The sequence below is a fragment of the Castor canadensis genome, chromosome 16, assembly GCF_047511655.1.
Source record: "Castor canadensis chromosome 16, mCasCan1.hap1v2, whole genome shotgun sequence".
NCBI classification, from domain to species: domain Eukaryota; kingdom Metazoa; phylum Chordata; class Mammalia; order Rodentia; family Castoridae; genus Castor; species Castor canadensis.
In genome coordinates, this window is record NC_133401.1 from 11,758,065 (window position 1) to 11,773,849 (window position 15,785).

The following is a 15,785-nucleotide window of genomic DNA, read 5'->3' on the forward strand; positions in this document are numbered from 1 at the left end:
ACACTCACCTGGTAAATGGAAGCAGATGCCCTGGGGCCAGGGAGAGGGGTCTGTGGGAAGTGAGAGAAAACAGATGGCAGGGGACAGGGAAGGAGAGCCATCAAGGTCAAGGACCCAATAAGCAGGTGCCAGGCTGAGCCTGGAAGGTTCTGGTCTCTACAGGCCAGAGCTTACTTCCCTGTGTCTACTTTCCCCATTTTCCCTCAGGAGTGACCAGCTCTGCCTCCTACTCACCACCTTCCATGTCCAGAAGGACCGCCAGTCCCAGTCCTGGCTGTGCCTACCCAGCACCCTCCTTAGCCAGGACCCCTGACTGGTACTCCCAGTACCCATTCTGCACCAGCTGGACTACAGGGGTTCCTCAGATGGACAAAGAGACCCAGGGTGGGCTCAGGCCAGGGTAAGGATGGTTCTGCCCCTGATAACAAGCTCAATCCTGGCCAGGGCTATTCTGACCCTGTCCTGGCCACATGGGGAAGGTGGGTCTGTGCCACACTGGGGTGACAGTGCCCTGACCTGAGCCTGCACAGTGGGACTCTGTGTGAAGGTGGAGGGGCCTGGCTTACCAGGAGGCCTTGATGATGGAGGGTCCATGACCTAGAGAGAGAGATAGGAGTTAGCAGGAGGGTATGAAGAGAGCCAAGCCTCTCCTCTAGGAGGGCGTGGAGGTCCTTGGCTCTCAGAGCATCAGAGAAACAGAGCATCTGTTATGGCCCACATTATGGGCCAAGTGAGCCAGTGAGGCTGAGGAGGTGACCATGATCTAGAGCCCACAGGTCTGGGTTTTCTGGAAGTCAGGGCCTCTTGTGCTGAGTTTTTCTTGGTGAAGCCCCATGGAAAAGATCGGACCTCAGGGTGATAACTGCTGAAGTAGACACTGGGGAAAACCTGTGACTCTAGCCACATCTGGGGCCAAAGAGCACTCACCTGGGGTGGACGCTAGGGGCTGGTGGTTTCCTAAGACAGTGGTCCTAGGAAACATAAGGCTTATTAATGTGGGTGCAGTGGGTCCAGAGAGGGTTCATGACTTTGGGGAAAACGGGATGAGGAGGGGACCTCATTTCCAAGAAGTATGGACACCTCCTCTCTCCATAAGTTCCATGGTAGAAGGGGTCCCAGGGAAGGGGAACAGAGGAAAGGCCTTAAGATTCCACTCTGTCTGAGTGGGAGGGGAAGGTCCCAGTCCCTCAGGCAGATGCGGGCCCAAGAGAACATTGACCCAGGGACCAAGAAAAGGACTGAGGGCCCAGGAGAGGAGTCAACCTGAGGTTTTGACTGAGTGAAAGAGTTCAGGCCTGGGAAGAAAAGCATGGTCAGCCATGTGAGCAGTACCCTGGGGGAGCTGCATGCATCACGATTCTTCATGACCTTGGTGTCCCTGCTATGGTCAGATCCTCTGATCAGATAGTAAAGTGTTCAAGTGTGACAGTGGCTATGTTCTGTCCCTCTATCCACCTTGGCAGGAGACAGATGGGACAATTGAGGACTTGCTTCCTGGCTGGGCCCTGGCAGTCCCATCTCACCTATCCAGGGCTGTGGGCAGCACAGCATCTGTGGAGGGTGCTGACCTCACCCAGTCTGTCCAGGCTCCTCCACTCTCCCTGTGTGACCCTGCCAGGACCACCCCTCAGATCCTGGGTGGAGGCTGTAGGTGGATGTCCTGTAGGCCAGGTCAGGAAGGAGATATGTTGTCCCATCTCCATGGAGCCTGGAGAGGATCAAGTGGAGGAGCCCTGCACCTTTGCCTTGCATACTCAAGTGTGGAGAGGAGGTTTGTCCAGTGAGACCCAATCAGGAGCAGAGGGGGAAATGAGAGTGATCAGAGGTCATGGGGCAGTGCTCAGATGACCTTGCTGGAAGTCTGACCCTGGTGTGTTCCCCCCCCCAGTTAATCTGACAGTCCCTCTCTGTGTCCCCACAGGAGGAAGATGTCATGAGCACTGGCCAGTGAGCAGAGGAGACATTCAGTGACCAGGATAGGCCACCCGGACTCTCTGGACACCTGAGCGCTCTGCTATCCTGGGAAGTGGGTGAAATACACAGGGGAGGGGTGTTTGCTGAGCACTGACTCCCCAGGTAGCACTGCAAGCTTACTGTGTGAAGAATTAGGACAGATGCCAGGCTGGGTCCCTAGTTGTGCCCATTTACAGAGGAGGAAGCAGCCCGGGGTCAGCAGCTGGTGAGGGAGGAGCCGGTGGAACAAGGAGTATCCATGGGCAATTGGGGATGGGATCCAAGTCCAGAACCCAAGGATGGGGGACTCCTTCCTCCTGCTTGGTCAGTCTGCGGTGGGGAGAAGCCTCAGTACCTGCCAGGCCTTCTGAGGAGCAGGAAACAGACTAGGGTGGCCACTAGAGCCATTCCAACCAGGACACCAATCACGATGAGTGTAATGGCCCCTGCAGAGAGGCCTGTCACATTTCCTTCTGCTGAAAAGAGAAAAGGAAAGAACAGTGTTCCAGAGGAACCATGAAGGACCTTGCAGGGAGGGGATGGGTTGAGGCTGAAGGACCCAGCACTGAGGACCCAGTGCCATTTGTCATGTTGTCATCAACCTGTCCTCCGACTCCATCACTGCAAGCTGTTGCCTCATTTTGCATTGAAACCCTGGGCTCATTCTACAGGCTCTGAGGATCTCCCCCATCCCCATGTTGATATCATTTTCTACCCCTGACAATGAAATACACATGAGAAGGGGTTGGAGGGACTAAGGCACTCACAGATCACAGTCAGCCTGAGAGGACCACTCTTGCTGGAACTGACGGGGTTGGAGACCTCACACTAATACTTCCCGGCATCCTCCCTCCTGATGGAGTCTCTGCTGGGGGAGCTGTTGTCCTGAGACAGGGTAATCCTCTCTGTGAGCTGCAGACTCTGGCCGTTGAAAAACCACTGGATGGAAACTCCATCCCATGAGAGGCAGGTCAAGAGCACGAATTCCTGTGCTGTGTCTGTGGTGCTGGTGACTCAGATGGAGGGCCGTGTCACTGGCTCTGTGGATAACAGAAGAGGACTGACTGAGTGTGGCTTGAGACCTGGGCCACACTCCTTCCTCAGAGACCTCAGGCAGCTCTTGGGGTCCACAGTGAGCTGTGTAAGGTGGCTAGAGAATGACTCTGACACTTGAGGCGGTTGTATGTCTTTGTTCAGATGACAGCTGCAAGGAGAGGGCTGCACCTCGCTCTGAACCTGGATAACTCAGGTGACCCCTGACTGCTCCCCTGGATGTCTCTGTAGCATCCACACCAGGATCCTCTTCTCACCCCATGTCAGCATCCTCCCCATCAGGGACTCTTGGGAGGTTTTTCCCAAAATTTTTCTCATAGTTCTACTGCATTTTGTGCTGCTATAACAAAATAGTTGAGACTGGATAATTTATTAAAAACAGATTTATTGCTCGTAGTTTGGATCCTGAGAAGTCTGAAATCCAGGGGCCCTGTCAGGTGAAGGGCCCTCCTGCGGGAGCACAGCATGGCAGAAGCATCACAGGATGTGAGTGTGTGACAGAGAGGAAGGAAGGGGTGTAACCCATCCTTTCATGAGGAACCCACGCAGCATGACCTGGCCCACTCCTGGGACAGCTGCTAGCATGGCTCCATTCGTGAGGACAGAGTCCTCAGGACTTACTCACATTCCAGTAACCCCACCTCAAATCACTGTTATATGGGGGGTCCATTTCCCTCACATACTTATGGGAAGACACATTCAAAGCACAGTAATTAATTAAGATTACACACTTTTTTTTTGCTACATGTTTCGCCTAGGGTGGGGAAGCAGGGATTATGAACCCTGCTTCATAATGAATTCTGTGGAGCCAGGGCATGTTCCCATGAAGTAGTGAAGACATGGGTTTCATGTTAAATAATTATTAGGAAACGAGGACCACACAGCTGTCTTCATGACCTAGAAAGGGTGTAACGTAAAGACTGGGGTTTTTTTTTGGTGGGACTGGAGTTTGAGCTCAGGGCTTCACACTTGCAAAGCAGGTGCTCTACACTTGAACCACACCTCTAGTCCATTGTGCTTTGATAATTTTGGAGATGGAGTCTCTTGAACTATTGCCAAGCGGGCCTTGGGTTCAAGTTTCTAGGTTATAGGAATGAGTCACTGATGCCCAGCAGGATTCCTTGATTAAAGGGGAAAAGAAGTTCCTAATCAGGCTGATTGAAATCTCTAGAGAGAGGTGGTCACAGTGCTGACCAAACCTGGTGTCCCAGCTTTGCTCAAATACTGAGTTTAGCCTTGCCCTTCCCTCCCACGCAGGGACTCCACAGTGAAGCTCCCTGTTATCCAAGCGAGTGTCCCTCAGAGTTCTCCAGGTGGCTCACATGTGCAGGTGTCCACGGCCTTACACAGCTTCAGAGCCAGGACACAGCTCAGAGGCGTTGGCCCCCAAGGCTTGCTTTTCACATTTCCCTGCACCTGACTTGGGGAGACCCACTCAGGTGTCCATAAGTGGCATAGTTCATCTGGTTCAGGACAGGCCTCCCAGATACCTTCTCCATCATTCCATCCTACCGCTCATGGAGTCAGAGCAGAGCCAGTCGCTGCATGAGCTGGGAACAGAGCTCTGAGCTGCTCACACCCATCCATCCCTCACCTGTGGGGCTTTCCTCCTCTGATTTGAGGGACAACAGGGGAAGTGTTTGTCAAAGCCTGTGTCTTCCTTGTAGCTCATGGAGGATATAAAAGAATATGACAATTTAGTGACAGAAAGAACCTACTTGTCATTTCCTTCCCCTATCTGTGAAGCCCTCTCTACCACATGGGACTCAATGGAGAACTCCCTCCCCACATTCCAGGAAGGACTCCAGGTCTGCCAGGAGAAATGAGAGACACACAGGTAAAAGCAAGGCTCAGGGATGGGGCCAGAGGCTCAGGGGAGGACTAGGATTTGCTCATGACTGTGGACACAGGCTGAAAATGACCTTCTTCCTGCTCCTTCCAGAAAACCAAGGACTCCACTCCAGGGATCCACTTACCAAAAAAAGGTCATATTTACATATATGCTGGGGTTTGAGCTGAGAGCCTTGTGCTTCCCAGGCAGGCACTCTACCACGTGAGCCACACCCCAGCCCTTTTTGCTTTAGGAATTTTTCAAATAGGGTCTCCCATTTATGCCCAGGCAGGCCTGGACCGTGATTCTCCTACTTCTGCTTCCTGTGTAGCTGGGGTGACAGGCACTTGCCACCATGCCCAGGTTTCATTGATTGCCCATGCTGCCCTTGAACCACAGTCCTCCCAATCTCTAGGATTACAGATAGGAGTCATCACTCCAGCTAGGACTAATATTCTAGACTGTGGCCCTACTGTGGCAGTGACAGAGTCACAGATGGGACAGGTTAGAATCCAGGGTTACTTATAGTTACGTTGGGAATTAAGGGCTCTTGTGTGAATGGCCGGGACTCCCCTGGATAAGCCAAGAATGCTATGGGGGAGGGATATAGAGGGATTCTGAGATCTTCTGAAGAGGAGGGGACAGCAGTGTCCTTGAGGTCAACTGGAGCAAGCAGAAAGAAGTCACATGTGATGTCATAAGAGGGAAGAGGAAGCTCCTTGTGAGTTAAGGTCACAATTTGCCTCTGAGCCATGTCACAAGCTTGTTTTAAAATGTCCCAACCAGGGCTGGGAGTATAGCTCAGTAGTAGAGTACTTCACTATTGTGTACAACCACATGGGTTCCATTCCCAGCAGCAAACACATACACACACACAACACACACACACAACACATACACACACACACACAACACACAGCACACACAGCACACAATACACAACACACATACACACACAACACACACATCACACAGCACACATACACACACAGCACACAACACACACAGCACACACACAACACACAATACACACACACAACAAACACATGCACACACAGCACACACACACACATACAAACAACACACACATCACACACAGTCCCTTAACACACTACCTGCTACGTTCACTGGGACTGAACCTGAGACCTGCCCCCTTTCTCCATCACAGGAGGTGACTTGAGCCTCTCCAGACAGGAGCAGCCCCTCCTCCCATCCTTGGCTCAAGGCTGGGCTACCTGGGTGTGCCTGGGGCAGGATATCATGGCCTGCCTGGTGCCCAGGGACAGGGTCTGTGTACTTGGAAATGAAAGAGACCGAGTGACCTGACCTCTGATCCTTTGTATTGTGTCTGGCAGCCAGGGTCATAGAGAAATATATGTGCATACAATGTTTGGGTCATTTCTCCCCCCTTCCCTCTGCTCCCTACCTTACCCCCCTGCCCCTCGCTGCCCGGCAGAAACTATTTTGCCCTTATCTCTAATTTTGTTGAAGAGAGAGTATAAGCAATAATAGGAAGGACCAAGGGTTTTTGCCAGTAGAGATAAGGATAGCTATACAGGGAGTTGACTCACATTGATTTCCTGTGCATGTGTGTTACCTTCTAGGTTAATTCTTTTTGATCTAACATTTTCTCTTCCTGGTCCCCTTCTCCTATTGGCCTCAGTTGCTTTAAAGTATCTGCTTTAAGCTGAACTCAAAAGGAAAAGACAGATATCTCCCTATTCTTGTGACTTAGCATCTGAAATGAGAAGGTGATAGGAAACTTGCTGCTCTGATTTTTCAGTTTTTACTACCTGGTTCTGTTTTAATTTCTGAGTTTGGCCTTAAAAGATTTTCCTGTTGCCTCAGCTATCCTGACTTGTAAGACTCCTGTGCATTCATTCTTTTTTTTTATTCATATGTGCATACAATGTTTGGGTCATTTCTCTCCCCTTCCCCCGTCTCCTCCCTTACTCCCCCCCCCCCCGCCCCCTCGCTACCAGGCAGAAACTATTTTGCCCTTATCTCTAATTTTGTTGAGGAGAGTGTATAAGCAATAATAGGAAGGAACAAGGGTTTTTGCTGGTTGAGATAAGGATAGCTATACAGGGCGTTGACTCACATTGATTTCCTGTGCGTGTGTGTTACCTTCTAGGTTAATTCTTCTTGATCTAACCTTTTCTCTAGTTCCTGGTCCCCTTCTCCTATTGGCCTCAGTTGCTTTAAAGTATCTCCTTTAGCTTCTCTGCATTGAAGGCAACAAATGTTATCTAGTTTTTTAGGTGTCTTACCTATCCTCATATCTCCCTTGTGCTGTGCATTCATTCTTAAGGAAGAAGGACTCATAGGCTTAAGGAAGTGAAACCAGAGAGACTGATTGAGCTAAACTTCTTCAGATTGCTCTTATATGGTATGCTAGATTTGGGAGTAAGAGCTCTACACAGCAAAGGAATTGTCATTGCTGCTCCATTTATTTTGCTTCTGCTGATATATCTCTTAGGTCTTGGGGAAATCTAAGGATTGGTATGGGGGCAGCAGAAAAAGGTTAATTATCAAAGATTTGGTCTAATTCAGACTAGATTTCTTCCTCTCTGTGTAGAGAGTTTGATCCCACCCATTCTTCTTTTAAACTTGAACCCAAGAGGAGTCAGTTAAGGAATCAAGCTTTCAGAGGGAAGAGATTATACTTCCTAGCCAGGGTAAGAAGTTTCTGATTTCCCACATTCCTCCCTGACGTTTAAATGTTTTTATTCCCAAGAGTGAGTTATACTTATTGTTTTTCACAAATCTATCTCAACCATCTAAAAACAAGATTTAATGTAAGTTCTCATCAACAAAAAAAAATAGATAAAGTATCTGCTTTAGTTTCTCTGCGTTGAGGGCAACAAATGCTAGCTAGTTTTTTAGGTGTCTTACCTATCCTCACACCTCCCTTGTGTGCTCTCGTTTTATCAAATGATCAAAGTTCAGTCCCCTTGTTGTGTTTGCCCTTGATCTAATGTCTGCATATGAGAGAGAACATACAATTTTTAGTCTTTGGGGCCAGGCTAACCTCACTCAGAATGATATTCTCCAATTCCATCCATTTACCAGAATGTATCTTGACTGAGGTGGCACCAGGCTGGGGGAGCTGTTGTCCTCTGGTGGCCAGTAAGGAAAGTGCAGGCAGTAGAGTCAGGTAAGGATTTGATACCACTTCATCCTAAACATTTATGAAATTTCTGTGTAATTGTAATAATGCATCATGTCCCATCTGGAATTCACAATTGCTCATGAGCAGTCTTATCTGAAGTGCCAATAGGATGTCATCAAACTCAGGTCTGTGTTCTGTGCTGGGCCAGGTGTGTCTGCAGTACTGAGGATCCAGCACCATGTTCACGTCCCCTGAGCTGCTCTGGAGTGAGTCTGAGGAGAAGAGGGGAGGATTGATGTCCCTGTGTCCTCATATGAACCACAGGACTCCATCCCCTCCCCTACCCCAGTGAACCTCAGAGCTTGTTGAGTTCTGAAACCAGGGCTGATGTGGGACTCAGCCTCCTCCTGCTCTGGGGTGTCTCCATCCTCTCCATCTGGGCATCTGGGCCTCACTGTGTCAGGGAACGTGTGGATCTTCTCAGACCCCAATCTGGAGATTCCCTTAGCAGAGGACCAGGCTTCAGCTCAGAGCCACCTATCACACCTCACAACCCCCACCCTCCTCAAAAGCACAGGAACTGCTCTGGAGTTACACGAAATCAGACTCCTCTTGCCCTGCAGCAGGGAATGCTTTCACCTTCTGGGTTTTCCTTACATTTGTTTTTATTTATTTTCACCTGAGACATGGAGGCATGAGAGATGCCTTTCCACTTCCCCAACTGTGAGGGAGAGGGGCATCAGCAAGAGGTTTGGTGGCAATGAGACTCCCTCATTGCAGAGGATGAAGCATTTGTAAATTAACAAGTCATGGTATTCCTGGTTTGTTCACCTACCCACTCCCAAATGTCGAAGGGGCATTGATTTGGTGTTGCCTACAAGTAAAAGAGGTGATGAGAAGGAAATGTTCACTGGAAGTCGTGAGGTTTTCTTCTCATCTCCTTGTCTGATAACCATGCAGAGCCCAGTGATGTAATGGCTGAGTGTGATTCTGCCACTTTTTTATTTCATCCCATGTTTTTTTGAATTACCCTTAAATCTGGCCTTGACCTTGAGCAATTGCCTCTCTGTGAGTGGCTCTTCCTGGATTTGCTCAGGGGAATCTTGGGCATAGGTGTGACTAGGGCAGGATGAGGTGGGTCAAGTGTGGAGTCATTAGAAACTGAGGGAGCAGGTGGCTAAGGGATTTGACCTTGAGGCAGGTGGATGGGTAAGTTTGAGTTACTGGGCCAGGAGGACAGGCTACTGAAACAGAGGCTGGAACCTACCTTCCTAGAGAAAGAGCAGCAAGAGGTCATCCTGCTGTAGCTGGGCTGGGGAGGAAAGCAGGTTGGGGTTGACCTTGGGGGCTGGATGGTGAAAAGAACTGTGTTATGTGTCTGTCGCTTTCACAGACGTGATGAGGGGAAGACTCATCACGTCTTATTTATTTATTTATGTGTTTATTTATTTATTTATTTATTTGCAGCGTTTGATGCTTGCAAAGCAGGTTCTCTACCACTTGAGCTACACCTCCAGTCCATTTTGCTCTAGTTATTTTGGAGATGGGTTCTCTCAAACTATTTGCCAGGGCTGGCCTCCAACTGTAATTCTGATCTTAACCTCCTAAGTAGCTAGGATTACAGGGAAGAGCCACAGGCTCACAAGAGTAGGGGTTCCTTTTTTTTTTTTTGTGGAACTGAGATTTGAACTCAGGGCCTACACCTTGAGCCACTCCACAAGGCTTTTTTTGTGATGGATTTTTTTCGAGATAGAGTCTCCCGAACTCTTTGCCCAGGCTGGCTTTGAATGGTGATCCTCCTGATCTTTGCCGCCTGAGTAAATAGGATTATAGGTGTGAGCCAACACTGCAAGGTGCAGTAGGGGTTCTTGATGGTGGAATGTTCTAGTGCCTGTGGCTCCCTAAGTGCTTCTCCTTGTGGAGGATCAGCATGGATCTGAGGCCTGTCAGGAGCTGAGGCTGTGTCCACAGTAGACAACAAGGGAGGCCCCAGATAGAAACAATAGGTGCCAGGGCAGAGTAGAGACAATCCTGGTACTGCTCAGATGTGGGATGTGAGGACAGAGCTGAACCCGTGCAAGGCAGGGGAGGCTCCCTGAGCACACAGGTGCCTGACACAGGGTGACTTGGGAGATTTGAGTGTGAGACCTTCAGGGACACTAGATGGACTAGGCCTGAGTCCCTAGAAGGGCAGAGCTGGGACTGTAGGAGCAGAGTTGCTCTGTGGACGAGATGAGGTGGGAATGAGGAAGGTGGCAGTGACGAGGCTAGGCTTGGAGGAGCTGGCAGAGCAGTTCAGGAGTTCAGCTGGCTCTGTTTTCCATGGGCCCACCTGGGGCCCAGGTAGCAAGATGCTGTGTTCAGGGGGTCTCCATGCTGGGTGATGAGCTGATTAAAATGTCAAGCACTGAGAAGAGTGCTCAGAGAGACCCAGGTTGGGGACAGGACTGAGTGAGGGCAGTCCTGCCCCTATAGAAACGCTCAGTCCTGGATGGGCTAACACCATCCTGATACATGGGGAAAGTGGGCCTGTACTGCAGTGGTGGTGATAGCACCCTGCCCTGAGCCTACACACGGGGGTCCCCTTTGTGAAGGGGGAGGGGACAGGCTTACCAGAGAAGTGGATCTGTCCAAGAGTCCTGGACCTACAGGTAAAGACACGAGTTAGCAAGAGGATGAAAAGAGGTCTGAGCCCTTCCTATAGGAGACTTGGGGAGGGGGCTCTGATCTCACAGCATCAGGGGACACAAAACATTTTCTAGGAGAGACTCCTAGTGATCTTAGGGCCAAGTGATCACTGAGGCTGAGGAGGTGACCATGCACTAGAGCCCATGAGTCTGTACTGACCTGGAGGTTGGGGGTCCACTGTGCCTAGTGTTTTCTGAGAGGCTCTGTGAAGCCCCAGGGAAGGGTCAGGCCCCCCAGGGGTGACTGCCAGGGTGGATAGTTTTGGGGCTTCAGCCACATGTGGGGTCAAGAGACACTCAACCCAGAGTGAATGCTGGGAGCTTGTGGTCTCTGAAGTTATGTGGATGGCTGGCCCTAAAAAAGCTCAGATTGTTAATGAGGGGGCAGGGAGAGGTCATAGGTTTGAGAACAGGCAGGGGATGAGGAGGGGACCCCATTTCAAGGATAGTAGGGACGACTCCTCTCTCCATACTTCTGTGGTAGGAGGATGGGCCCAGGAGAGGGGAACTGAGAAAAGACCTTCAGAATCCATTTCCATCTTGGGATAGAGGGGAAGGTCCCTCAGGCAGATGCAGACCAAGGACACACTGACACAGGACCCAGAAAAGGGACTGAGGGCTGAGGAAAGGAGTCAATCTGAGAGTTTGACTTTGTGGAAGGGTCCAGGCTGGGGAGGGAGAGCAAGACCAGCTGTATGGGCAGGACCCTGGGGGAGCTACATGCAATCATGATTCTCCCTGAATGGCTCAGGCCAGGAGGTGCTGAAATGTGACAGTGCCCTTATCCTCTCTATCCACCTGCCTTGGCAGTACACAGGACATTCAGGCTGGCTCTTGGCAGTCGCATCTCACCTATCAGGGGTTGTGGGCAGCACAATAACCATGGGGGGAGCTGACCCCACCCAGCCTGTCCAGGCTCCTCCACTATCCCTGTGTGACCCTGCCAGGACCACCCCTCAGATCCTGGCCTGTGACCTTTTCCTGGGAAGTGGGTGAAATACACAGGGGAAGGCCATTTGCTGAGCTCTGACTCCCCAAGTAGCACTGCAGGCTTGCTATGTGAGGGACTAGGACAGAGCCCAGGCCGGGTCCCTAGGTGTCCCATTTACAGAGGAGGAAGCAGCTAGTGAAGGAGGAGCTGGTGGAACAGCATCCATGGGTAGGTAGGAGTACAAGACCCTGGCCCAGAACCCAAGGGTAGGGTCCCCTTCCTCTTGCCTGGTCAGCCTGGTTTGGGGTCAGGTAGGGAGAAGCCTCTGCACCTTCCACTCCTTCTGAAGAGCAGGAAACAGCCCAAGATGGCGACCAGAGCCACTCCTGTCTGGACTCTGATCATGATGCCTACAATGGCCCCCACAGAGAGGCCTGGCTTGTTTTCTTGTGCTGAAAAGAGAAAAGAAGGGAAGAACTGTGTTACAGGAAAACCTCCACGGGCCTAGCCGGGAGGGGACCAGAAACCACAGCAGTGGAGGACCAAGAGTTGACATCTCCATATCCTCCAACTCTGCAGCTTCTGGCAGTTCTTTCACTTTCTGTTTTGAAACCTGGACTCGCTGAAACTCTCACATTCCCTACCAGCATCCTGTGCCATGCTCTGTCAGTTCCTGTGATCGCCTCTTCCTCTTCTCCCTCCTTTGACAGTCCTGGAAGACAGATCTGAGCCAGTCATCACAAGGCAGATGATAATAACGTCCAGGAGCCCTCCTTGTGTTGGCACAGTGGAAGTCACTTTCCCTACATCTCATCTCATCCATCCGTCCCCGTCAGGAGCAGCAGATGTCATTCCATTGTACAGATTAGGATCTGACACCATGTGTATAAATAACCAACCCAGGTCACCCGCTGGTCAGTGATACAGTAACATGCTCACCCAGGTCTGCCTGACTTACCAGCTAACACCAAGTTCATGGAAGTGTTACCAGTGATCGCACTGCCTGAGCCATGACCCTGCAGGCCCTGTGATAAGGACTTTAATGCCATTGGTCTAATAAACATCCCCACAACAACTTGAAGAGCCAGGCTTTGTGTTATAATTTCACAGATGAGGAAACTGAGGCTCAGGAGTTGAGTAGGGCCTGGGCCTGGCTCCTTTCTCAAAAATGTCTTACAGTGCCACGTGCCCAAAATGAAGTGTAAAGTGAGCAGCAGATGGATATACCCTTTGCAAAGTTAGGCATCTTTTTGGAAGTGATGATCTATAAAGCAGAAAATACCTCCTTCTGATCCCAGATCACCAAAGATATCTCTGAATGGTCCCTAGGATGATTCTTTAGGATCCATATGGAAAATATCTTCTCAGTCCTTGAGTGCCACATTCTCATCAGGTGGCAAGTCTTTGTCTAGAACATTTGTGACAGTCTGAGTTCATTCTGTCCTGTGATAATGGAATGTCATGTGACTGGATAATTTATTAAGAACATTTTTTTCCTCACAGTTTTAGAGGTTTAAATTTCAAGATCAAGGGCTGCATCTCCTGAGGGCATCTTGCTGCATCATGAGATTGGGAAGACTTCCCACGAGGAGAGCGTGTGTGAGAGAGAGGAGGGAAGGGGAGGACCTCATTCCTTCATGATGAACCTACACGCTTGCTAACTGGCCCACTCCTGGGTCAGCAGCAGGGCTCCATACATGAGGGCAGAGCCCTGAGCACCTACTCACCTTCCACTGGGTGCCATCTCTGATCCCCATTACTTTGGGAATTCCATTTTCAGCACATTCTTTTGAGGGGACACTCTGTAAAAGATTAGGCTTCCATCTTTTGTATATGTTGCTGTAGAAATTGGGGAAGGAGAGACTATGAGCCCGGTCTCTGTGGTCAGGGAAGGATAATATGGAATAGTGAGGGCATGAGCTTCTTGTAAAATGATTAGGGAATGAAGAGAGCCCGACATAGTCATCATGACTTTAATAGCTACGAGTGCCTAATGTAAAGAATTTCTTCATTAACAAGGAAATAGAACCAGGTGCCTGTGGCTTACACCTGTAATCCTAGCTACTCAGGAAGAGGAGATCCGAGGATTGGGGTTCAAAGCCAGCCCGCTCAAATAGCTTGCAAGACCCGATCTTGAAAAAATCCAACACAAAAAGGACTGATGAAGTGGTTCAAGTGGTAGAGGGCCCTACTAGCAAACATGAGCCCCTGAGCTCAAACTGCAGTGCCACCATAAAAACAAAACAAAAGAAAAACAAGGAAATAAACTCCCTGGCCTATCAAGAGAATATTACAGTGAATGAAATCTCTAGAGAGGGGTGGACACAGTGCTGACAATGGCTGGTCGTCTCACCTTCTCTCACATATTCACCTCAGCACTGCCCTTCCCTCCTACACATGGACCCCAGGGTATAGCTCTCTGTTCTCCAAGCGAGCGTCCCTCAGGCCTCTGTGTGGTGTATCACACATGCTGGTGTCCAGAGCGCTATCAGCTGGGACCTCAGAGTCAGGGAACAGCTCAGAGGCATTGGGTCTGAAATTCAGTTTCCTCATTTCCCTACAGCTGAGCTGAGGGGGAAGGGGTCTAGCATTGATTGGCCTTTTAATTTAACCAAATTAATGATAGGCCTCTTAGGGATCCTCTCCACCCCAACCCTACCCACTTACATGGAGTCAGAGCACAGCCCGTCACCAGGTGGAACAAGAGCAGAGCTCTGAGCAGCTCGACACCCACCTGATGGGGTTTCCACCTCTCATTTGGGGAAAAGCAGTCTGAGTATTTTTCAAAGACTGGGTGTTAGTTATAGATGATGAAGGAGGTAAAAGGAAACAGAGTTGATAGAAGCAGATGGGTTACTGACAGAATAAGTTCCATGACCTTATAAGCACTTTCACCCTCCTCTGGGGAAGGCAGAAGCCTGGTGCTAGGGGCTTTGTGGGGCTGGGAGATCCCCCTCCTCACAATTCCAGGCTGGACTCCAGGTCAGCCATGAGAAATGAGAGAAGCAAGAGGAGGAGCCTCCTCCCAGGGGAAGATGGGGACTTGTTCCTGTCTGTGGTCACAGACTGGAAATGAGTTTCTTCATGTTCTTTCCAGAAAACCCAGGACAACACCCAGAGTTTTGAAGCCATGTTTCAGCGATCCACCTACAAAGGACTGGAATAATCTTGACTGTGGTCCTATTGAGGCAAATGGCAGAGTTATGGATGAGACAGGTGTAGGATCCGCTATTATCTGTAGTGACATTGGGGATAAAGAGATCTGTGTGGGCTCCCATTGAAAAGCCACAATTACTGTGCAGATAGGTTAGAGCCCAGGCTGCACAAGAGGCTGAGGTTTGCCCCTGGATAGAAATGGGAGACCAGAGGGGATGTGATGAGGGTGTCTGGGTCAACTGAAGCAAACACAATAAAGTCACCTGTGACGTCGACAGAGGTAAGATCCTACCTTGCAGAAAAACACAAGTATACCCCTGAGTCATGTACAAACTTGTTTTTAAAAAGTCCCAACCAGTGCTGGTAATGTAGCTCGGTTATAGAACACTTGCCTAGCATGCACGAGGCCCTGGGTTTCATTCTCAGTACAACACACACACTAAAACATCCCAGCTATACCCTGTCCAGAGGGTATAGATCACTGAGCCTGAATCTGACACATGTCCTGTTTCTCCATCACAGGAGGTGACCCCAGACTCTCCAGACGGGTACAGCCCTCCCCCAACCTTGGCTTAAGGCTAGGCTGCCTAGATGTGCCTGGGGCAGGTCGGCAGGGCCTGCCTGGTGCCCAGGGATGAAGATCTGTGTACTTGGACCTGAGAGGGACTAAGTGGCCTCGTCTCTGGCCCTGTGTACTGGGGCTGGCAGCCAGGGCCATGGGGGAATAGAGTTACTCACAGAGAACATTCAGAGACAGGGTCACTTCGGTTGGTGCTCACTGGGTTCCAGGTTCCACACTCATAGCTTCCAGTGTCATCTCTTGTGACTCTGAGTGAAGTGAGGGTCCTATTGTTCTTGGACAGCTCAAGCCTGTCCCTGTCTGGAAGGCTGTGACCATTTATCCACCACAGGTGGGGTGTGTCCTGAGTCTCAGAGTCCTCCATGGGGTTGTAGTTATTGCCTGTGACGAAGGGTTTGGGTAACTCCCCTGTGCAGACATCAGAGAGAAAATGGCCCTGTGTGGTACCTGTGATCCCTGCAGAAGCCTCTTTCCATCAAAGT

General features: G+C 50.2%; 1 pseudogene; it reads right to left on the bottom strand.

Moving 5' to 3' along the window:
* Window positions 1–562: 562 nt before the first annotated feature.
* LOC141417883 (cell adhesion molecule CEACAM1-like) lies at window positions 563–14,845 on the bottom strand (annotated as a pseudogene).
* Between the last annotated feature and the right edge of the window lie 940 nt (window positions 14,846–15,785).